Below are 24,742 nucleotides of genomic sequence, written 5' to 3'. Positions count from 1 at the left end.
CTTTGTCTGGATAGTCAGTGGATTAAATACACATTAACAGGTATAATACGATTTTCACCAGCATCTAATTCTTTGGTACAACATTGGATACATATGAAGTTCTTTCACCTTTGATAACTTATCATATTATCTACGAATAGTATTTGTTATCATATTATGTGGATGTGTGTTATTAATTTTTGCCTTTGAAGTGTTCTAATAAATAATTTTGGTGCCAGATGGAATATTATGATCTCTGTAGAAAAAGAAGATATGTTAAAGATTGTCCTGTTTTGTCAGTCTTTTTTACCTTTTTAGTGTTGAATAAAGCTTGGGCGAATTGGAGTATGTGCGTTCATTACTTAATAATAGCCATTCAAGTGAAGATATTGATGTACACAGCTATTATTATTGTCCTGTGGCACCTTTTACTATAGAGAAGATGTAGGAGTTTAGCTTTTCTTTGAGGCTGTAAAAGGAGTTAATTGAAAATGGATTAATCCCATGCTGGCTTGGACTATGTCAAAATGGCTGCATGTGCAGTACGTAAAAATTAAGCAAGTACAGTTCTCACCCTTTTCAAGGGCTTGCAGTCTTTAACTTTCCGATTTTGCAGCAAAATGTAAGCACCCGAAGATTTAGCCCCAACAATCGCTTTTTCAAACCATTGTTTTTACTGTGCATGGTTGAACCATTGTCATAGAGCTGCCTCCCTTAAATTATTGTTTCCAAATTACGTTTTGATAGCTCTCTTGTAATAACCAAAGTTAGACAGGTGCCAGTAGCATCAAAAATAGCACAAAAAGCTAAGAAGTACTCTGTTATTTCCAAGTGTTGTAAGTGTTGCATTTAACAACTCTATTAATAACACTAATTTGTTCCACATGTGAATAATTGGGATTACAGTCAATTATAATTGAAAAATATTTATTAGTTCAGCATAACTTTGAATTGTGACTTTGGATTTGGGTTGGAAATAAAGAAATTATGTCATTTTGAATTTTGTCTCAGAGATAGGTTTTCATATTCATGAGAGTTCTATCATTCATCACATGCTTTATGTGTTCAGTAATACTTGGATCGAAGGTTCCTAACATTTCAGTGCATTTCAGAAAATTGCCATTGAACGTGTCACATAATTTCCTGCTCTTTCCATGAAATGCAATGTGATCAAAAGTATCTGGACACCCCCCAAAAGATATGTTTTTCATATTCGGTGCATTGTGCTGCCACCTACTGCCAGGTATTCCATATCAGCGACCTCAGTAGTCATCAGACATCATGAGAGAGCAGAATGGGGCACTCCGCAGAACTCACGGACATCGAATTTGGTCAGGTGATTGGGTGTCGCTTGTGTCACACGTGTGTTCGTGAGATTCCCATGCACCTAAACGTACCTAGGTCCACTGCTTCCAATGTGATGGTGAAGTGGAAATGTGAAGGGACACATACAGCACAAAAGCATACAGGCTGACCGAATCTGTTGACTGACAGAGACCGCCGACAGTTGAAGAGGGTCGTAATGTGTAATAGGCAGACATCTATCTAGACCATCACACAGGAATTCCAAACTGCATCAGGATCCATTGCAAGTTCTATGGCAGTTAGGCAGGAGATAAGTAAACTTGGATTTTGTGGTCGAGCGGCCACTCATAAGCCACACATCACACCAGTAAATGCCAAATGACGCCTCGCTTGGTGTAAGGAGCGTAAACATTGGACGATTGAACAGTGGAAACTCGTTGTGTGGAGTGGCGAATCACGGTACACAATGTGGCGATCTGATGGCAGGTTGTGGGTATGGCGAATACCTGGTGAACGTTATCTGCCAGCGTGTGTAGTGCCAACAGTAAAATTCGGAGGCGGGGGTGTTATGGTGTGGTTATGTTTTCCATGGAGGGGGCTTGCACCCCTTGTTGTTTGCATGGCACATTCACAGCACAGGCCTACATTGAAGTTTTAAGTACCTTCTTGCTTCCCACTGTTGAAGAGCAATTTGGGGATGGCGATTGCATCTTTCAACGTGATCAAGCACCTGTTCATAATGCATGGCCTTTGGCGGAGTGATTACATGACAATAACATCCCTGTAACGGAGTGGCCTGCAGAGAGGCCTGGCCTGAATCCTATAGAACACCTTTGGGATGTTTTGAAACACCAACTTCATGCCAGGCCTCACTGACTGACATCGATACCACTTCTTAGTGCAACAGTCCTTGCAGAATGGGCTGCCATCCCCCAAGAAACCTCCCAGCAACTGATTGAATGTATGTCTGTGAGAGTGGAAGCTGTCATCAAGACTAAGGGTGGGCCCACACCATATTGAATTCCAGCATTTCCAATTGAGGGCGCCACAAACTTGTAAGTCGTTTTCAGCCAGGTGTCCATATACTTTTGATCACATAGTGTATATAATCCCTTTAATAACATCTTACCAGCATTCCTTTTCAGATTCTACAGGTTTTTGATGCACTCTGTCAACAGTTGTTTTGTTTTTTAAAGACTTATTCAGCTCAATCCATTTTTTACAATTACTGAAATATACAAAACTTTTCTTGTGTCTTTTTGACTATAAAGTTAAGTGCTGCCAGTTACTGATTCTCTCAGAAAATTTGTTTTGTATTGCTTTGAAAAACTTACAACATAAGCAGTAAACAGCATTTTTCGAATATGAAGAGAGAGCTATTTTCTGCGATGCATCTCGTCGTTTCCTAAATGTCTTCCATAATAGTAAGTTGAAAACCTTGGATTTGAAGCGTCTTGTGGATAATCATCCTTTATGATTTGCTTTGGTGGTTTTTCTGTCAAATACCGTACCACCTTTAGAAATACTTTGTATTGGCCTTGATGTCCTTGGAGATAGTGGTCTTGTAGGTGACATTTGTATGCTTATACAAGCAGCAGACATCATGTCAGCAGTGTTGACTTCTAACTTATCTTGGCCAGTAGTCAGGAAATCTGCAGTATTAATAAACAGTTTTTCTCTTTACCTTTTAAATAAGTCAGTGTGCTGAAATTGAAATTGATAGAATGAGAAAAATGGCACAAAATGTTCTGGTATAATTTGCAAAAATGTCACTCTAGCTCTTACTTGAAATTTAATATAGCTATATAAATTAAGGGCTTGATGTATTATTAATGACTATTTTAAGAAAGTCAAAGAAAACAGAAAGTCACAACCACACTCGGGCACGTGTGTGTGTGACCGACTACCGTTGATATAGTAGCAAAGGTGCTGAACTCACATTTATGTGACCTGGGTTTAATCCCAAGACCAGTCACCAAATTTGGGTTTTCTGTGGTTTTCCCTACCATTTTCAGCAAATGTCGGAATGAGTCAATGAAAAAGCTACACACACCCCTTTCTCTTCCAACAAACAGAACTTTTGCTTCTAATGACCTCAGCTGTTGACTGCACGTAAAACTTCCTGCCTTCCCTCCTTTCTTTGATATGCATGTAATGGATAGTTCCTGTCATACTCCTCTAAAGCTTCTAACAATTCAGCTGTGAGAAATTAGCTCTCAGGATGAAACAGAGCATTTTTGCTCTCTAGAATGACACTGGGCCCTCAAGGGAATCGGGTAGGATATACAAGTTTGCATTTGCAGTTGGGGAACATAAATTGTTATACCTCTTAAAGTTCTATATAAAGAAACATTGGTGTAAATATTCATGGTTCTAAGGTTTCAAATTTAAAATATAAAAAAAAATTAGTTAATAAATGCTAAGTATAAAAATCTATTCCTCTTTAGGTATCATATTCTCAAAAAATATAAAAGTTATTTTTATGAAACTTTGCATGTGGTTTTAATGGTACACCCCTGCGAAGTGTGGGATGAATTGTGTGGTTATCTCAAATAGTTCGTATTTATTATTTTATTTATAAATAAATATATATGAAAATTTTGTACTGTTTTTCTCTCACAAGTGCCTTATAACACCTAAAGTAAGAACTTTGGTAGTAAGCATTAAAATATGCAATAAGGTGTACAGGCTAGCTTATAAGCAATAAAGTGAATTACTAATTCTTTAAATTCAGTTTAAAGCTTGTAGACATAAAGCTTTCACACAGAAATTTTTTTGTTGCTTTGCAGATGTCAATTTGAATAATTTTGAGAATTAAAATGCCCTTGTACACAAAGGGAACAATGGTTTAAAGCTTTAATCATAAAGTGCACAAATGTAAGAAGCAGATTTATCCCTAACGTGTACTGTAAGCACGTGAAAAGTTGGCCAATTACATCAGGGGAGAGGTGTGATGCAGAGGTACAGTAGCTAAGCCTCTATGGGGGAAGAGCACGTAGAAGCATTCTCTCTTGTAGCAAAGAATGTGAACTTAAATTAAGGCTGTGGTACAACTCAATAAGTAGGAGAAAAATGGCCACTATTATTGCTGAGGTTGGTAACAATCAGAAACTGAAAACAGTGGACTTAGAAGTGATTCAAATGAGACTGACATGCAGAGCCAGTTTGATGTGATTTTGCAGCCTCTTGTAATAATTAAAGTGCCTCTTTCCCCCGACCACACACGCACGCACGCACGCACACACACACACACACACACACACACACACACACACACACACACACAAAACTATATAGTATTTTATGTGTGTTATCATTTCTCAAAGATGTCTTAGTTTCAAGTATCTCATTGTCTTACTCTGACAATATGTCTCACTACATGAAATGGAATTGAAATGTTTGTAGCGTGATGCATTTAGACTTATCCAAAATTATTATGTGCACTAAGATAAAACAATATCACCTGAGAAATATGTAAGGACACGATGCTGAAGTGACTGAAGCAAATAATACATCCAATAATGAATTTGCATAGAGAAGTGGGTGACATTTGGTGGCAAAGTTAGTTTCAAGTATCTCATTGTCTTACTCTGACAATATGTCTCACTACATGAAATGGAATTGAAATGTTTGTAGCGTGATGCATTTAGACTTATCCAAAATTATTATGTGCACTAAGATAAAACAATATCACCTGAGAAATATGTAAGGACACGATGCTGAAGTGACTGAAGCAAATAATACATCCAATAATGAATTTGCATAGAGAAGTGGGTGACATTTGGTGGCAAATTTCATTGTCTAATTTGATTCTTGATAAATTTGAGAAAGAGTTTTGAGACCATTAAGAATGCTTTTGATAATTTACTTCATGGAAGTTTTGATTGTAACATTACATTGTTGAAATGCAATAGCACAAAAGACTGACACACTACCATTGTGATAATAATTGTAGCAGATCTTCATTATTTCTAAAGAAATATCCAGTTGTGCCCTTCATACAAAGATCTAACTGCTGTGTAGAATGTGTATTTTCAAAAAATGAATTTTAGATTATGTGGTGTGATGGATACTCTGAATTTTATGAAACCAGAATTGCTAATTCAATTTAGTTTAGAGCTCTCCTCTTCAAAATTTTGCAAGTACATTAAAGATACCTGACATTGTGATTATCATAGTTGAAATGTTGTACATTACAAAAATACTACTTACTCAGTGAGGGAGTGAATGGGTAGGATTTTTGCAAGGAAAATTTCTCCGGCTAATGACTGTTGTGGAGTGTGGGAACATGAGAGGGAGAATGATTTGTCCTAGGTTACAACATATGTTTTGTCGGACTCTCATACAATGCTGACATATGGCACAGTGGACTAGAGGCTATAGTACAAATTGGAAAGCATTTTATAGATCAATCATATTCAGGAGTTTTACTTATACCTATGACATATTAATTTATTTCTCAGTTGTCACACAAACAACACAACTTCACCAAACTGCTATAACGCTGCAACTGTCAGACAGTATGCTAATTTTTCCCAACATGTGCCTATTTGAACTAGGAGGCTGAAGCTCGTATTCCCCTAGAAAAGCAATTAAACTGTGCAATTCACCATAAAGCCATTCTATAAATAAGTAAATAACTAACCAGTCATATACTACATACAATAGTAAACTAACAAGCATGATGTATTTTCCCTGTTTTCAATAGGACAAAAAGGTCTCATCAGTACTGTACATACAATAAAACTGTAATTACCCTTTTTTCTATGTTAATTGAGAAAAATTGCGCTAGGATGCCTATAACATCAGCAGAAGCAAATCATTGGTTTTTGAGTTTTCAGCTGTCTAAATGTTTGTCTGCACATGACCACAAGAAAACTATTAAACCAATAGCGAACAAGGCATTGCTTCAATACTAACCTCAGAAACATTCTTTGTTTAATCAAGTTTTGGTTGTTGCAATCTGAGATCTAAAATAAGCAGCACATGAGAAACACATTCCATGGAAAGTGGCTTTCATGTAACAAAATGTCACAAATTAAGTCATGTGTAAATATATATCACCAAAACCTTGCCATGCTCCAACCACACTTTTTAATTTGAAACCAAAAAGCTACCAAACCAAAGTGAAACTCGTGGGCATATAACTTGCTATACCCTGATAGTTATATTTGATTGTGTTCTTCAAAATTGTCAAAAACAATAAAGGACAAGTAAAAATACAATCTCTTAACATTAAAAGAACACTAAGAGACCCGTCTTAACAGTGTGCTTGTATTTGCACTGGATTGGTTGAGAGAGTTGGAGAGAGAGCCCACCAAAATTTTGTGACCATGATTAAATCTAAACAACACATCTAGATTAACATGTAACAGGCGAAACATTTACCACTATTTAAAGTAGTTTTTTGATGTCCTCACAATATTCAGATCTGGTTTATTATTCCCAAAGGATTCAGAAAATTGTGTGGAAGTATATGTTTAAGTTTTATAATAATTACTAATTTTTGTTGAATTTCTGTCTCTTTCCTCATCTCTGTTTATTTCCCTTATACAATTTTGATGGCCTGATAATTTCTTTTTGTTATTTTCATTGCAAATTTTCAGTGATCAGTACCAAACCACAATTCAGTTACACTTATTTCTGGTTTAGTCAATCAAGTGGTGGCTGTATTTATACAGAGGATGCCTGATGCATCTTCACTCACATACCACCTTTTACTGATTAGTATGATCTGATTGTTGTGGGTGGCTGTTAAAGCTGTGCGCATTGTAAATATGTGAAACAGATGACCAATGCCTCCAGAATTGGAACTTCCGGAACCCCATGCCGCTTGCTCTGAAACTCACGATAGTGTCAGTTTTTATTCTACTCATTGCATTAGGGCCTACATTACAAAGGTGTTCATTTAATTTTATTTTCCTTGTTACATTTACCCTCAATTGTGGATGATTGTCTAAATTCATGAATTGTCACTAGCATTCTAAGATGCATGATCACAAATCAGTGTTACTGTAGTGTACAGTTTATACCACGACAGCTGATCAGTGCAAGATGCATACACCCATGATTTGTCACCACTGGAAGACAAACAAGAAAGAAGTCCCAATGAATGGATGATCATCATCTCCTGTCTCTCACTGAAAGAAATGGGGAATGAATTGTCACTTAGTCACAAACTCCTGCTTCCGATTTCAATTTTCTCTTTTTTGCACCTAACTAAATTATAGTGACGACCATGGCTTGTTTTTATGAGGATAAGTGATGTGACATATGCTGTAATCACTTTGGTATAATAGTATTAAAAAATAAAATAAAAAAGACAAGGATTCCTTCATGTGTCAGTAAAGGTGGCACAAGATATTGCTGGGGGTGAAGGGCGTAATTAGATGGGCACCTGCAACCTATAAGAAAAGATATGCGTGATGAGATGCTGATGTGATCCAGGCTCAGCAATGTCAAACCATATTAGAGCGCTGCTCGACATGAAGCTTGACTTGCATTGATAGACTGCTATGGTATAGATTTCATACAGAAATAACACAGACTTGTGTACATGTATTATAAATATATTCCTATTCAGATGCTATAATCATTAGTAGCAAGGAACGCAACACGACAGTGTTACAATTAATTTTGCCACAGAAGTGGGGTGCTACAACTGGTAGGTCTGTGGCATTGGCAGCAATGACAAAAAAAGGTCAGTCAATGTGATATGGTCTGTAAGGAACTGATATGCAATGCAACTGAACTACAGGCCCATTGGACAATTATACTTGCGCCAGTATATGTGTGTGTATTGAAATATTGCATTTTGCTCATCTTCGTATCATATATACATTTTGCTTGATAATGCCTCTACATGAATTGTGCCATTTCTAAATTTATCATGTGATTAAAAGGCACTGAAAGTTTTACTTAGCCATAGGTGGGGTGCCTCGTGGAGTCCCTGCATATTTGGTGCCTGCATCTACCCCATGCGTTGGCGACATGCCCCTGGCAACTTTCCCTACTACAGAAACCATGTGTATGGGGGCGATTCAGTTTTTGAAAATAGCGATGCATTCACACTAGCAGCATCCAGAACTCCATAAAAATACTGGAGTGGCCGTCTTGGAGTTTTACGTTTGGTGCTCTTTATCATGACACAGTTGGTTGAAAATGTCCATTCCACATTTTGTCATATTGTAGAATTTGATTTGTTGAGGTTTTCGTGAGTACGCATCTATTCCATGTAAATTGTGCATGGATGATAAAATAACACCATTTGTATATTTGTTTGGTGTAAAAGAAACAAGCATTTTATCGGAATTGTAGAGAAAACAAGATGACATAGGTGCATTCGTGTAGTGTATCATTTCTGGTGGTATCTGCAGTTCATTTTTATGTGACATGCTGACTGGTACAAATTTCATTTTAATTAACTCGTGGTCCAGTTCACACGTTTAAAACCAATTGTCTGTGGTGATATTTCTGTTCGTGTTTTTTACAGATCCACAGGGCTGTAAGACATACTTTATTGGATAGAAGAGTCTTACTGGTTCTTTTTTTCTTTGGTTCCTTCCCGACATAAGACATTCCATCAATAAAGTAAAATGTTCTTTTGGCGCATAGGATGACAATTTTTAAGCCATACTTGCCACATTTTTTTTGGCGTAAACATTTTGGAAGTACATCGTCCTCTGAAGCTAAGTAATGTTTCATCTGCAGTCAAGTATTCAGATGGCATATAATGGCGTTTACCCTAAGCGGTGTATTTCCTGGTTTGTGTAGTTCGCCAATGTATCAATCATTTTTTCATTTACAAAGTAAAATAGTACTCCCTCATCTGTCATGCCTTTAGCGATACCCATAGGTGAATGCGTTTTGGATATTTAGACTTTAGACATATGTTGGTCCATATTGTTTCTAAATCTTTCTCCAGCATAAAATATCTAGGTTGTTACTGTAGTTTTTGTAGACTTTTGGCGGATTTAGACTTCAGAGGTGCGTTGGTCCGTATTGTTTCCAAATCTTTCCCCAGTGTAAAATATCTAGCTTCTTTGTCATTGTCTTCAGGTAGCCATCTTATTTTGTGAAAGAATCTCTCCTCGAGTTTGAATTAATGATCGATGGCCTCAGCGTTAGGTAATACACCATCTGATATTTGAACAAGATTCATCAAAGTTGTCTTCATCTTCATCGTCAAAATCCGTCACCATTTTCCTTTGCAGCTCCTCTAAAACTTCTTCTCGAGTCATGGACACAGCTTTGTGAACCATTATGGCATACCCTAAAATAGCACAAAAAATTGACGAGGTTGGGTGAAATCTACCCCCAGCTACTGTCACATGCATAACAAGGTCGAGTGGAATCCTGTTCCCATATGTAGAAAGTGTAGTTCACAGCACGGAGCAGGTGACCCCTCCAATACTGTAGGCGTGATGGGCTAGAAGGATGCACTAGCTGGGGATAAGACCTTTAGCTACATTGTGTGTGTGCACCAAGGCAAATAAGGCAGGCAGGTGGTCTTCCACCCCACTTTGTTGGCGGATGGTTAAAAATAAAAACATTTCACACATTAAAAGTCAAACTCATGCTGAACCCCTGCAGCTCCTTAATTTGTACAAGTAGTGTGACAAAACATACAAACTTCACTTTCTTGCGTGTGACTGTGGTCATATTATTTTCCATGTATGTCCATACCAGTGTCAGTAAAATCCAATTGAATTAATTTTCAGGGTGTATACGACCCGGGACAACCGGGAGATCCGGGAAAAACCCGGGAATTTTTTCATCCGGGAGAAAACCAGGAAAAACATGGGAATTTTTTTACAGTTCTGGGAATTTTTTTACAGTTCCGGGAATTTTTGTACTGTTCCGGGAAGTTTTTTACAGTTCCGGGACTTTTTTTTAATTTTTTTACAGTTCTGGGAATTTTTCATTGTTTCAGCTTTCAGTTAAATTTTTGTATCTTTGACTGGTAAGAGCCAATAGTCTAACACAGAATATTAATGTACCTCGCTGCTGCAGAATAATACTGCAGCAATAAAAAACTAACAAGAGAAAGAAAAAAAAAAATAAAACTCAAGTTGCAAAGGAAATGCACCACATACAACGCCAAAACACAGTGCTCATACAAGCGTCTGCCAACAGCAAAATGTGTCAAATTCATTAGGAAGAGTATGCAGTGTTTCATAACAACAAATTGCCTCCGATGGGCATGACGTTACAACTGTTTACATTAGATTCATTTGAGCGAATACGAGCGAGCTTATGCGCATGTGCAGTTGAGTCTCGTATGAATAGTATCTTCTCCCACTTTTGGCTACAAAAGTATGGCAGTTAGCTGTATAAACAATAGCAGCAAGCAGCCAGGTGCTATCCAGAAAAATTTTAAGGTGCACCTAAGCAGCAAGATTGACATATGCACAACCCGCCCGGAACTAGGGAGCAGGGTCATACCGGGGTATCTGCCGCAGATGGCAATTATTTCATGGGGGGGGGGAATTCATATTATTGAGGAAAAGGACAGTGTTTCACAACAAAGCGCCTAGCATCCAGCGGACGTCAGTCTATTGATTACTCATATGATTTTGAACGCATCCTTGTTGATTTCTGAATGAACCATAAGTTGATTTTTGAATATGTGCATAATGTATGTGATGTCTCTGCCAGGGGAATCTCCGTCGCATCTAGAAGTGAACTTTCCTGCAGACAAACGGGAGACAGGTCTATACGAGCTGAGAGGAATAAAGCTAAACAGGTGAATGCCAATCGCTGTTTATGTGGCTGACTGGGTTTGCAAATGATCAGCGTTGTTATAATTACTAGTGAATTCCATAGATTCAGACTAACAGAGTGGAAATAAATGACTAACAGGAATAACAGGCAACAAAGATTACGTATTGTCTTCTGCGTGTATCCAAGAAAATGAAATTTTGCCAGAAAATTTTTGGCCAGACCGCTGCACTACTGAGGGCCAGTTATACAGTCCTGGGTAGCATCCGCTAAATTTCTATTCTGGGAGTAGTGCAGAAAACACATTGTCCGAACACGTAATAACGCCTAACCGGAGAATAAATGTGGGATAACTAAACAGATGATTGTGGCAGGGATAGTGAAGTTAACCAGAGAATAAGGTTTTACACTGGCAGAAATAGTTACAGAATTAGTGATGACAAGATTGTTTGTTAGAATGAGGAAGGAGAAGAAATGGGGACTCTCACAGATTACGGAAGAATATGACAATTCCAAATTTATATAAAAATTTCGTACTACTACTATTCGATCTCATGCTTCAGAAGCTATAGACTGTGAATGAAATGTGAAACTATTTGCTAACATAAAACTTTTTGCTTGTAATAGGCCTAATAGGCATTTGATATTGGTACTTCGTGAATTATATTCCGTCGTGTTATAAAAATGACCATTTGTGCCAAAACAGTCTCATGTATTTGGTGTGTGTAACAATTGCTGCAATATTAGGCAGGCCTATTTCGTTTTACCTAGCAGACAATGACAAAATACATGTGTAAGCAGCTCGAGAAATCACACCAGTCTTGGGTACAATTTGTATTAACAGCTTTTCTAGTATTAGACAATGACATTTCATTTTTTCATGTAGCAAAACATTGACAAACTTTGAAGAGGTAATAGATTCTTTCCCAGAAAGGAAAGTACGCCACATAAGCTGTGGTAAGATTAGAGAGAGAGAGAGAGAGAGAGAGAGAGAGAGAGAAAAAAGCTAGAACTTGTAAGGAATGAAGAAATGTGTACTGTCTTGCTTGTCTCTTGTCTTTAATCGTTTTATGTATCCTATATTTAATTTTATGTCACACAAAGCAGCAAGTTATTCACTAATAGAAAGTAAAAATAATTGGGACTCAACTGCTGTGGTCATCAGTCCCCTAGAACTTAGAACTATTTAAACCTAACTAACCTAAGGACATCACACACATCCATGCCCGAGGCAGGATTCGAACCTGCGACCGTAGCAGCAGCGCGGCTCCGGACTGGAGCGCCTAGAACCGCACGGCCACCGCGGCCGGCAGAAAGTAAAGACTGCAAATTTTCTGAAGAGTTCTTGTTCTTCCGCTTACAAATAATCCCATCCAGTATTAATTGCGAGATTTTTTTACAGGGGGACAGGATGTCAAAATGGGCGACTGGGAGCAGGAGAGGCGCCACAGGACATTTTAATTTCCACTGGCCTGAATACAGTTTGATGGCAGCCATTACAAAATATTACACGCTAGAATTCCACAGAGCAAAATACAGAGATGTGCGATGGAAGAACGCTGTGTGAAGAGGCGTGGCACTGCACTTTCGCACTCTTAAGACCAAATAACATGTCTTATGTTCCCTCCAACATATATTTTTTATGTATCAGAATCTTCAGAAAGATGTGCACTACAAAGTGAAGATATTTTTGAAAAGTTGATTTTTTAAATTTTTGGCGTCCTATCTCAAACACTCGAGGGAGGGAGAGCGTCAGTATCTAATATTGCCTTGGTTCGGAAATATCGTAGATACGGACCTGATGCACAGAGCAATCAGAGTTGTAGTGGGTAGGTGGTAGTCTCCACATGACCCGTGTTTATGTTAAGTGATTTTGCTGTTTCCTCTTCGTTTATTGCTCTCACATCAAATGAAAACAAAACGGATTTCTGTGGCTGGGAGCTATCAAGTGAATTAAAATACATTCACATAATTACGGAAAGCTAAAAATGATGTTAGTTTCAGATTTTATTTTGTTTCCACCTTTCTGACAGTCAAGCATTAATCGCCTTGCAGAATGATGAAGTTATTTTTGTCGTTTGTTAAAGAAATTTGACCTTTATTAATCTTTTCTGCTGAGGCAGTCAATTTATTTGAAACGAAGTGTGATTCTTGAGTTTCTCCCGGCATATTTGATAATCAAAATATCCACGGGTATGCTGCCGGTCTATAGTGTCCAACGGGCCCAATATTTCGGCGATCAAACATGTCGCCATCATCAGGTGAACTGACGGACTGAGCTCCTGTGAACGTGCCGGCACGGAGATCCGTACGCTATGGCTGCTCAGAGGGAACTGGGTTTGGTCGCGGCGGCGGCCGATTTAAATACCCTCCGCCCGCGGCGCGCTCCCTCCGCCGTCCGCGCCCAGCGCCACGCCGTCCGCGCGGTGGAACAGATTGCGACGGCGTCTGAGATGACGTCGGTGTGATGGCTCTGTCCGCCGTGGTCGTCACAACTATACGTCTGCTCGATTTACTCTTGATTAACCCGATCGCTGGTTCCCAAGCCTTGCTAAGATTATAGCCACAGTCCCGGTTTATGAGGTCGTCATTGGTGCGAATTTCGATGGCCTCTCTAACAACGCTGCCCCAGTATCTCGACGTCTGTACCAGAATCCTCGTGCGGTCATACTCCATGGCGTGATTTTCCGACAAACAATGTTCAGCGACCGCCGACTTGCTCGGATACATCAGTCGAGTGTGCCTCTGGTGTTCACGGCATCGATCCTCGACGGTACGCATCGTCTGACCAATATACGACTTGCCACATTGACACGGAATCTGGTACACGCCGGCCTTCCTCAAACCTGTTGAGATGGATGAAGTCACGAGGGAGGAGGTAGGCATTGCATTTATTCCATACACAGGCGCACTCTCGGGGAAAATCGCCCGCATTCTGAAGAAACACCGGGTCGGAACTGTGTTTTGTCCTCCAAATAAAACTCGTGCACTGGTGGGGAGCGCCAAAGATGACCTCGGTTTGAGGAAGGCCGGCGTGTACCAGATTCCGTGTCAATGTGGCAAGTCGTATATTGGTCAGACGATGCGTACCGTCGAGGATCGATGCCGTGAACACCAGAGGCACACTCGACTGATGTATCCGAGCAAGTCGGCGGTCGCTGAACATTGTTTGTCGGAAAATCACGCCATGGAGTATGACCGCACGAGGATTCTGGTACAGACGTCGAGATACTGGGACAGCGTTGTTAGAGAGGCCATCGAAATTCGCACCAATGACGACCTCATAAACCGGGACTGTGGCTATAATCTTAGCAAGGCTTGGGAACCAGCGATCGGGTTAATCAAGAGTAAATCGAGCAGACGTATAGTTGTGACGACCACGGCGGACAGAGCCATCACACCGACGTCATCTCAGACGCCGTCGCAATCTGTTCCACCTCGCGGACGGCGTGGCGCTGGGCGCGGACGGCGGAGGGAGCGCGCCGCGGGCGGAGGGTATTTAAATCGGCCGCCGCCGCGACCAAACCCAGTTCCCTCTGAGCAGCCATAGCGTACGGATCTCCGTGCCGGCACGTTCACAGGAGCTCAGTCCGTCAGTTCACCTGATGATGGCGACATGTTTGATCGCCGAAATATTGTGCCCGTTGGACACTATAGACCGGCAGCATACCCGTGGATATTTTGATTGAAACGAAGTGTTTAATTCCTAACTATTGGGTAGTTTCCACTGTTCACTGCATTTCAAGTTCACATTTTCATTGTTTAGCACGTAGCGAATGGTTGTTTGAAAAGCATTACTTTCAAAGTAAATTTCCTTTTAGGGAAGATGAACTCTGTGCACAACTGTCCGAAGAATTTTTTAAATCACAGAGCGTTTGACTCTTCTACAAAAATCAAACATGTTCCTCCTTAAAAGAATCTGACTGAGAAGTGGGGAACCACCTGTCTCACTCCTCACTCCACCTTGCTCACCAAAAATTTTGGCATGCGAATGTATTCTTCCTCTTGTGACACAGACCATTCTAAATCCTTTTGCCCAGTCTTTCTTTGCAGTTAAACCTTTGTAGTTAGCATCACCCTCTCATTACTGCTTTCTGTATATGTCTCTTCTTTTTCTCCTACTGATTTACAGTATATCCAACTGCCAATGTCTCCTCTCTCACTTATACGCTGTTTTCTTGTGTCTGTCTGTCTTTCCAACTGTCACTGTCTCCACCACACCTTGGCAGCTCAAAAATTCTAGATGGTCCAACTTATTTTATCCCGTATATGCACATGTTTAAAATTTCAGTTCAAAATGTGCTTTCCCCTATACCTACATGTTAAAAGTTAGCCAGTCTATGAGGGTGCAGATTCCCCAAGCCTATGTATGGTCTCAACTCATCTTTGTTTTTCGCTTTCACTGCCTCCTCTTTATTTTAATGCCACTGCTTCTACCTCCACCAATGTCTCTTTCTTTTTTACTGCCACTTTGTCTCACTGACCTTCAATATCCTCTCTCTCCTCATCTCCCACTACTATTGTGTTCATCTCTCTCTCTTTCTCTTTCTCTTTCACTGTCACTTATTCTCTCCCACCATTACTGTCTCCTCTCTCTTCCGCACTGGCACTGTGTCCTCTCTTTTCCACCATCACTGTCTGCTACTTTGTTTAAGCACAGAAAAGTATGAATGTGTTCACATACCAACATATTTGGTGAGGAAGGCAGAATGAGGACAGAGGCAGCTAGTTCCCCATTGATCTGTCAGTCTTTTGAAGAATAACATGTCTGCATTCTTTTGCTCAAACAGGAGCATTTTTCTGCAGGTTTACTATTTTTTCCTGCTACAGCAGTGTGTGCTACTTTTATAAAACAAATTTTATAAGTAAGTTAACTTCGACAGTTTATTTATATACTCTGACATATTTATATACTTTAACACACGTAAACAACAAATAGGTATGCATAATATAAGCTTAACACAAAATTGTCTGCTTTACATTTTTTGTGGCTACCTTGCTCATTGATTGCAATTCATTAAGAATGCTCAGTTTCTGATTTAACTATTTAATTGGATAGGTAAAAAATCTACTCATAAAGCGGCGGCAGAACACACATATAAAAACCAGTTGTAATTGGGAAGCTTTTAGAGCCAGTAGCTCCTTCTTAAGGCAGAAGGGTTGAAGTGAAAGGAAGGGGGGTGAAGGAAAAGGACTGGAGAGTTCTAGGAAATGGGGCAGATTTTGGAAAAGGCACCCAGAACTGCGGGTCAGGGGAGACTAACATATGGGATGAGAAGGAAAGACTGATTGTTGGAGACTACATTGGATGAGATTTGAAAATCTGAGAGCTTAAAGGTGGAAGATAAGGTAATATGCAGACAGAGATTACTGCTTAAACCTCATGCGTAAGTTAATAAGAGTGCAAAGCTAAGTGCATTGTACGTAACAGAGATGGGAGGGGTGGTGGTGAAAAATAGACAGGAAAGACAATGAAAGATGTAGAAAACTAAAATGGAGTGAAGCAAAGAGTAGTTACAGTGAAGAAATGCTGAGACAGAAGAAATTAACGTAAATTAAGGCCACCTGCAGAGTTGTGAGATACTGGTGTCTGGGGGAAGAATACTGATGGCACATGTGGTGAAACAGACGATATTGCAGGTTGCCCGTATACACCCTGTGCCTATGCCCATTTGTCCTAATTGATAATTTGGTTGTAGTCACACCGATGTAGATGGCCGAACAGTGCTTACATAATAGCTGGTATATGATGTGTTGTTTTCAGGTGGCTCTCCCTTTGATAGTATATGTCTTGCCAGTTACAGGACTGTTATAGGTAGTGGTAGGAGGGTGCATAGGGCAAGTCTTACAGTGGCGATGGTCACAGGGGTAGGAGCCATAGGGTAGGGAGATGGGTGCAAAAGGAACATGGGGTCTGACAATAATATTGCGGAGATTGGGAGGGCGATGGGAAACTATTCTAGGTGTAGTGGTCAAAATTTCAGACAGAATGTTTTTTAAAAGAACTGATATAAGTATGTAACATGAAATGGGATTCATGATGAATCCCACGATGAATCCCATCTCATATGACGTGTTATTTTCAAAAACATGATTTTGCAGTATCAAAACTAAGGTTCCATGTTCTCTTTCTTGAAATCTGCCTGTCTCTTGGAGTTGGTCCAAAAGGGCTAACACTGAAAGCCCCTGCTTCTGGATGCAATCTTACCCTACACCAGGCTCTTCTACAGTTTCAAATACAGCAATCTCTTGTTATTACGTAGCTGATCTGTGACCTACATGCCTTATCAGCCAATTTTCACTCTACCAGTCTTCTCTCCTTCCACAAAATCCTACAGTTATGTGCCCCTCATGTTTCCTTGAATGGCATCATCTGCCAATCCAACTTCAGACTGCAACAACATTCCAGACTTCACTTCAAAAAGCTTTCCCACCCTTCTCCTAAACTATCTCAACAGCGGTGCTTCCCTTCCTGTCCCTCTGCAGCTACTTAAACAGCCCCAGCATCAGCCACCGCTCCTCACCTACAAAACTGTGCTTGGCCAACATCCTTAACATCCCACAGCCTTCACCACTATCTCCCTGACCAAGAATAACCCATAATCCCAAGAACCAGTCACAACAGTACAGTGTCCTTAACCTCTCATCGAAAGCACTCTACCCTCCTGAATTATGAATCTGTATTATCTAAGGGTCTCACTTTCAGCCCTAAACCTGCATTTGATGATGCTGCTTTGTTGAAGGACCTACTTTCCTTCACACCTAATATCCAGTGGAAATATAACTTTGTAACCCAATTGCAAAACCTTTCCAACAACAAACCTGACATTGAACCCTACCTTGAACAGTTCAGACCACAATCCCAACTTGATCCACCACCACTACCTCAAAATCACCCCTTACAAGCCTTCCAAGAATTCCTCACATGCAGCATTGTTTCACAACTCTTCCTCAGGTCCCTACAACATGACACTAACCTTCCCTCTGCAGAACTTCAGGCTCTATGTTCCCTAAAAGCTGATGACTCCATCATTATCCTCCCAGCAGACAAAGGATCTACCAATGTAGTACTTGACCGAAAGGAGAAAGTTTGTGAAGGTCTATGCCAGCTGTCTGACACCTCTACATAGTGTCTGCCATCAAGATGCCATACCTGTGATTCAAACTGACCTGCAGTCCCTCCTTAAATCATCAGACCCCTCACAAGGACTAACACTTCAATCCATAGAACTCACCCCACCCAAACCACACACCTCCACCTTTTACCTTCTTCCTAAGATCCACAAATCCAATCATCCTGGCCATCCTATAGTTGCTGGCCTCAAAGCACTCACAGAACATATATCTGCCTTAGTTGATCAGTACCTGCAACCCATAATACAAAGACTCCCCTTCTACATCAAAGATACCAACCATTTCCTAGATCATCTGAAACATGCCCATCCCACTCCCCTCACACACCTTGCTTGTCGCCATTGATACCACCTCCCTCTATACCAACATCCGTCACGTTCATGGTCTTTCTTCTGCTGAACATTTCCTCAATTCCCACCCACCTGATTCCAAAGCTATGACATCCTTCCTGCTCAACTTAATCAACATTATACTTACCAATAACTACTTTATCTTTGAAGGGCAGACATACAAACAGATCAGGGGTACAGCCATGGGTACCAGGATGGCTCCCCTTCCTATGCCAACCTTTGCAAGGGGTTGCTTGGAGGGGGTTTTCCTGGGATCCGTAAGTTGTCAGCCCCTGGTGTGGTTTAGATACATTGATGACATCTTTACCATATGGACTCATGGTGAGGCTGACCTGCTAAAATTTGTGGAATCTCTGAATACCTTCTCCCAATTAAATTTCACATGGTCCTATTCCAAATCCCATTCCACTTTCCTTGATGTTGATCTCGTTCTCACTGAAGGCCAGGTACACATTTCTGTCCACATTAAACCTACCAGCAAACAACAGTACATTTTGATAGTTGCCGTCCTTTCCATGTCAAGCATTTCCTGCCACACAGCCTTGGCATTCAAGGCAAATGCATTCGTTCGGATGCAGACTCTTTACAGCAATACACCTCCATTCTAACCTCAGCCTTCACTGCATATAATTACCCCACCAGCCTAGTTATAAAGCAGATTTCCCGGGCCATCACATCCAATCCTGGCTCTGCAGATCCCTCCAAGAAACAACTTCGGAGCACACCATTGGTGCCTCAGTATTATCCTGGTCTGAAATGTGTTAATCAACTACTTCAACAGGGCCATGACTTCCTAAAATCGTGCCCTGAAATGAGATCCATTCTGTCTGAAATTTTGTCCACTGCAGCTAGAATAGCTTCCCATAACCCTCCCGATCTCCACAATATTCTTGTCAGACCCAATGATCCTTCTGCACCCATCTCCCTACCCTATGGCTCCTACCCCTGTGAACATCCCCACTGCAAGCCTTGCCGAATGCACCCTCCTACCACCACCTATAACGGCCCTGTAACTGGCAAAACATATATTATCAAAGGGAGAGCCACCTGAAAAACAACACATCATACCGGCTGTTATGTAAACACTGTTTGGCCTTCTACATTGGCATGACTACCACTAAATTATCAGTTAGTATGAATGGGCTTAAGCAGAGGGTGTACCCTGCAACTCACTATATCCTTTTGCAGGGCATGCTCTGCAACATGACATTTGTGACTTCGGCACCTGTTTCATCACACGTGCCATCTTGATTCTTCCCCCAGACACCAGTATCTCAGAACTCTACATGTGGGAACTAACACTACAACATGCCCTGGGTTCTCACTACCCACGTGGCCTTACTTGATGTTAATTTCTCCCATGTCAGAATTTCTTCACTGTAACTACTCTTTGCTGCACTCCATTTTAATTTTCTACATCTTTCATTGTCTTTCCTGTCTATTTTTTACCACCCCCCTCCCACCTCTGTTACGTACAATGCACTTAGCTTTTCACTCTCATTAAATCATGCATGATGTTCAGGCAGTAATCTCTGTCTGCATGTTACCCTGTCTTCTGCCTTTAAGCTCTCAGGTTTTCAAATCTCATCCAATGCAGTCACCAACAATCACTCTTCTCATCCCGTAAGGCAAGTCTCCCCTGACTCATAGTTCTGGGTGACTTTCCCAAAATCTACCCCATTTCCTAGACCTCTCCAGTCCTTTTCCTTCACCCCTCCTCCTTCCACTTCAATCCTTCTGCTTCTCCGAAAGCTTGCCAGTTATGACCATCTTTTATCTGTGGAGGAGGAGCCATTGGCTCCGAAAGCTAGCAAATTGGGATACATTTTATTTTTGTACTCTCCTGCCACTGCTTGATGATTAGATTTTTTTAATCCATCCAATTACCTACATTGACTAAAAACTTAATTTAGTGACCTCAGAACCCATTTGATGACCCTAGAACAGTTGCCATATGTTCACTATGTCCTTTAAAATACATATGCACTTCAGACCGGATACTACATTCATAAGTACAGTAAATTTGGACCTCTGCATCTCAGTAATGCATAATGGTGTTCAATAAAGTTTCAAGGTTGTCCAAGAACATCAACTGAAGGAAACGTGGTAAAAAAATCCAACAATTTGCCATGAATAGTAATTATAGTAGTGACCATCACCACAATTGGTACTTTTGGTACCCGAAAATCATAGTTTTTTGGGCCTTTTCACAGAAACAGCCCTTGAACAAATTGTGCTGTTGTAAGCTGCATAATGTTCACACCTAATGCAAAAGAACCATCCAGTTTGCTGATGTTGCCTGGACTGGAGGAAGTGTCTAATGTTTAAATTTTGATCGCTTTCTGTAGGATAAGAATAGTATACCTGTTCATTCAATAGGTACACAAAAGGTCACTAGGCCAAGGGCTATCTGAAACAGATGACCTCCTATTTCTGTGAGCAATAGGACTCTAGATATGACAGCATGAAAAAAAAACATTTTTGAACTGAGCTCTTTGGAACATATTGGTGCCATGCACTGTTGTGCATGGACTAATAGACATGTTCCCTTCAATGTGGGCAGACTGTGTGTTGCACACTCAAAAGCTTCAGGAGGATGACTTTGATAGGGAGGTGAAGAGGGATATAAGCCTTGAGCCTATCATCTTAAATTTGTGGTTGTATAGTTCAGACACAGTCTTGGGCAGCAGTGACAATGCTATTATAATGTAGGCTTTGTAATAAATAAAATGAATAATAGTTCTTAGTTTTAAAGACTGATGGTTTAAGCAAAATGTTTTTGTTTGTCAGCATATCAGTTGCATAAATAGTGTCTGAGAACTTCATAGGCTTTATTGATTGTGAATGTGTACCCTAACAAATATAGTGACATTCACTTGTTAAAGCTGACATAAGTATATTTTTCTGCACACAACCCAAGGAGAAGCCGCTATGTAATTGTGAGCAGCAACTAGGTAATTGTGAAATGTAAGCCTTTCCTAGCACATACTGCACTCTGATAATTCGTGATAATGTGGCCAGGTAAGTTAGTCAAAACCTCTCATATTTCGATAGGTAACCCCTTGTCATTTTCAAGGCACAAAATGGGAAAATATCTTAAAATGACAGGAAGGGTTACCTTTCAAGATAATGGTGGTTTTAGACATTATCAGGCAGCATTCCCTCGAGTTATTCAAAGAAGATGGTTAGTTGTTTGCCTGTTCTATGAATCGTAATTGCATTCTCTCACTATGATGTCAAACTAGTTGCTCATTGACAGCAAAAAATATGATAACATACCAACCATTTACACGATAGTCTTTCACATTATTCCTTGCTACTGGTAAGAAATTGTATGGAGTCGAAGCCGTTTTTCAAATAAGTATAATGATTTTGGTTTGCGTTTGAAGTTAATTTTGTTGTGTATTACGTTTTTACATATAATACCGTCCATTTCGCACTAAAATGACAACATAGTAACCAATCTCAATGCCCTTGTCATTAGACAATCGTCTTTTTTAGAAAAAATGTACTTGATGTCTTCACAAAGCTGCGACACTGTTCTTGCCTTTCGACATGACACAGAAGCCGTCGAACAGTGGACGCAATTTTGTCAGCATGTCTCTCATATAGATGACTGATCAAAATTGGTTTTAAAATGTATTGTTCTCCACATAGATGTGAATATCTAAAAGATGTACCATTGGCAAATCAACCTGATTGTTGACCGCAGCCACACATTTTGGCAACGCAGATTCTTTTTGCCTATTCTCTGCTGCCACTCTTATGCAAATGTCATTCTCTCCAAACTTCCCTATTGCTCCACCCCTCTGCATGGAAATGTCTTTCTACATGAAATGGACTATAAATATCTATGCCCTTTAGCTCATGTAGTTTTTAAGGTCATAATTTGTTTACTTACAAAGTAATACTTCTCTTGTTTGTTGAGCAAGCGTGCAGGGGGTCATTCAGTAACACAAAAATTAAGTGATGTTCGAAAGGCTATGGGGTGTAGCATCAAATGCTTTCATGCAGATAACATAATTTTTCAACAAGGTAGGTGCCTGTCGCCGTGTGATCCAACTTTGCAGAGCTGTAGTGTGGGCCAGTTTACACCAATTTATGTACTAGTTTACTAGAAAACTGCACATATCAAGAAGAGAGAGAGAGGCTGTAACTTTATTCCAGGGTATGTTGATTTCCAGTGCCTACAGGAAACAAAGATCTGGGCTTAACTGCCTGGATCCTCAGCCTCAAGGTGAGGTATGTGTTCTTGGGGTGGATGCATGCTGAGGCTAAATGGTTAGTGGTCAACGTCTAGGAAACTTAAAACATACCTCAGTTAGATAGGGCTTACCCAGGACAGTGGGGTTCTGGGTGGATCGTTGCTCGTGGGACCAAATTGGCTCACAATAAACCAAATCCAAAAACCTTCAGCAGACTTCAAATAACAGTAAAACTGCAAGTAGTAACATGATATTGAGTGGAAATGATAAATTTACTGTTACCAGTTAAAATTTATTTTATTTCAGTTATGCACATTAGACTTTTAAGCCTCCATTATCAGGTAGATTTAAGTGAATATATGTGTGTGTAGTCTTCATGACATTGGGGTAACCTGTGGTACTGTCCAGTGGTTGAAGAAAAAAGCAAAACTCTCATTTTAGTATATGGCTCATAGTTTTGTGAAGGTTTTTCATTGCAAACATGAACAAAAATATGAATGTAAAAATAAAAATACTTCTGGTGGTGACAGTCTTATTTTTCTGTCACACTGTATCACATACATCGACACAACTACTCCATAACAGTGAAATGAACAAGGATAACACTTAGAAACTAATGCATCCTCCGTTATTCTTATCATTTGGTCAGATCTTGTGCAATACGGAATTGCATGTACTTGTTTTTTGTCTAAGTTTGCTCACAGGCCCATGTGCAGAGAACCAGGTATTAATTTTCAAGAACATTTTATTTACATTTTCAAGTATTGAAAATGCAAAGAGAGCTATTCCTGCTTCGTACATGTTCGATGGAAAATCATTAATATATAACAATATCAAGAGTGGACCCAATACTGATCTCCTTGGTAGACCTGTGGGGATAATTCTCTAGCCTGAAGCTGTTGCATCATTGTGTACGCTTCCCAAGTTTCTTTCTTAATTCGATGTTCATACTGGGATAGATGGAATGAAAACAAGGTACAAGCAGGATCTCTGGTATGGTGATATTTGACATTCTGCATAAGAAAACTGTGAATTACACACACTCGTGGTTTTGACAATTCAAAGAAACTACCCATTGGCTTATACCTTAGTTTGAATGTTGCATAATCTGAAAAATAGCACATTCTTTGGAGAGACCCTTTTGTTATCCAAATTAAAGCTGAGTAAGCATCTTCTTGTGGTTCTTCCAGGTATAATTTTTTCACTACCTTTGAGAAAGTAGTTAACAAGATTGAGCATTAATAATTAAAATCTGTCATACCAGCATTCTTGTAAAGGGGCCTGATAACCACCATATTTGTCTTTATGGAATATACCCTGTATAGTGATGTACTCCATAAATGGGATGAACAAAATTTTAATAAATAACTTGAGATGTTACAGACTCCACAAGTATTTTTGCTTACATTCCAAATTTTTTTAGCAGAGTGTGGAGTAATTGTAATTCGGCTCTATGTATGTGGCATTGCTATTGGTTCTAGCATATATTCTGTTACCATGTCTCAACAGTTGTTTGCACCAGTATTCTGAGCTATCTGCAGAAAGTGTTTATTGTATATGCTGGCTACCTGACTTCTTTTAGTTACTATTTTTGTCTGTTTTCTGTAATACAATCCTCACATCCTTTAGCTTATTTCCCAGTTTCTCTTTTAACCAGTACCCAGGTAAATTTAATTGTGTTTCAGGTATCAGAATTTTTAATTGCAGAAATTTTACAGAATAGTAGTGTATTTTTTAAAATAATCTTAATACAGCACATTTTTTCATGTAATTTGGAATCAGTTCTACTTCTATGTCTGTCCTGCCATTTTATACAGCTTCCTACTTCTTTCACATGGTATTTTTTTTTGTAAATGCTTTTTTATCATTTGTTAATACTGTATTTATTATTTTCTTGAGGAAACAGCTGTTAAGGATTGATAAAAATACAAATATAAATACATCTCAATGTAGAATTTACATTTGTCACATTGTACACATGACCATAGTCAGCTTCTTGTAAAACTGTCTTGTAACTTTCTGGTGTCATTTTATTAACCACTCGTAAAT

General features: G+C 39.7%; 1 protein-coding gene across 4 annotated transcripts in view; it reads left to right on the top strand.

Moving 5' to 3' along the window:
* Window positions 1-24,742, top strand: part of LOC126162595 (prominin-like protein) — a 510,115-nt gene that overhangs the window by 255,205 nt on the left and 230,168 nt on the right. The window lies entirely within an intron of this gene.

The sequence above is a fragment of the Schistocerca cancellata genome, chromosome 2, assembly GCF_023864275.1.
Source record: "Schistocerca cancellata isolate TAMUIC-IGC-003103 chromosome 2, iqSchCanc2.1, whole genome shotgun sequence".
NCBI classification, from domain to species: domain Eukaryota; kingdom Metazoa; phylum Arthropoda; class Insecta; order Orthoptera; family Acrididae; genus Schistocerca; species Schistocerca cancellata.
Note: the sequence above shows the minus strand (reverse complement) of the source record. Positions and strands in the feature narration are given on the sequence as shown.